This window comes from Apaloderma vittatum, unplaced genomic scaffold, assembly GCF_000703405.1.
Source record: "Apaloderma vittatum isolate BGI_N311 unplaced genomic scaffold, ASM70340v1 scaffold5483, whole genome shotgun sequence".
NCBI classification, from domain to species: domain Eukaryota; kingdom Metazoa; phylum Chordata; class Aves; order Trogoniformes; family Trogonidae; genus Apaloderma; species Apaloderma vittatum.
The window spans coordinates 1-287 of NW_009709674.1; positions in this window are offsets into that span (position 1 = coordinate 1).

The following is a 287-nucleotide window of genomic DNA, read 5'->3' on the forward strand; positions in this document are numbered from 1 at the left end:
ATAGGAAAAGGAATGCAGGCAGTGGAAAGAAATGGGGAAAAAATGAAAGAAGAAGTGGAAAAAAGGGGGGAAATAAGGGTAAAAAAGGAGGGAAAAAGGGGGAAAATGAGAAAAAAGAAAAAAGGGAAGAAAGGGAAAAAAAGAAAAAAGAGGAAAAAGAAAAATGGGAAAGAAAAAAGTGGGGAAAAGGAGAAAGGGAAAAAGTGGAAAGATAAAAAGGGGAAAAAATGGAAAACATGAGAAAGATGGGAAAAAAGAAACAAGGGGGGAAAAGAGCAAAAAAGGAG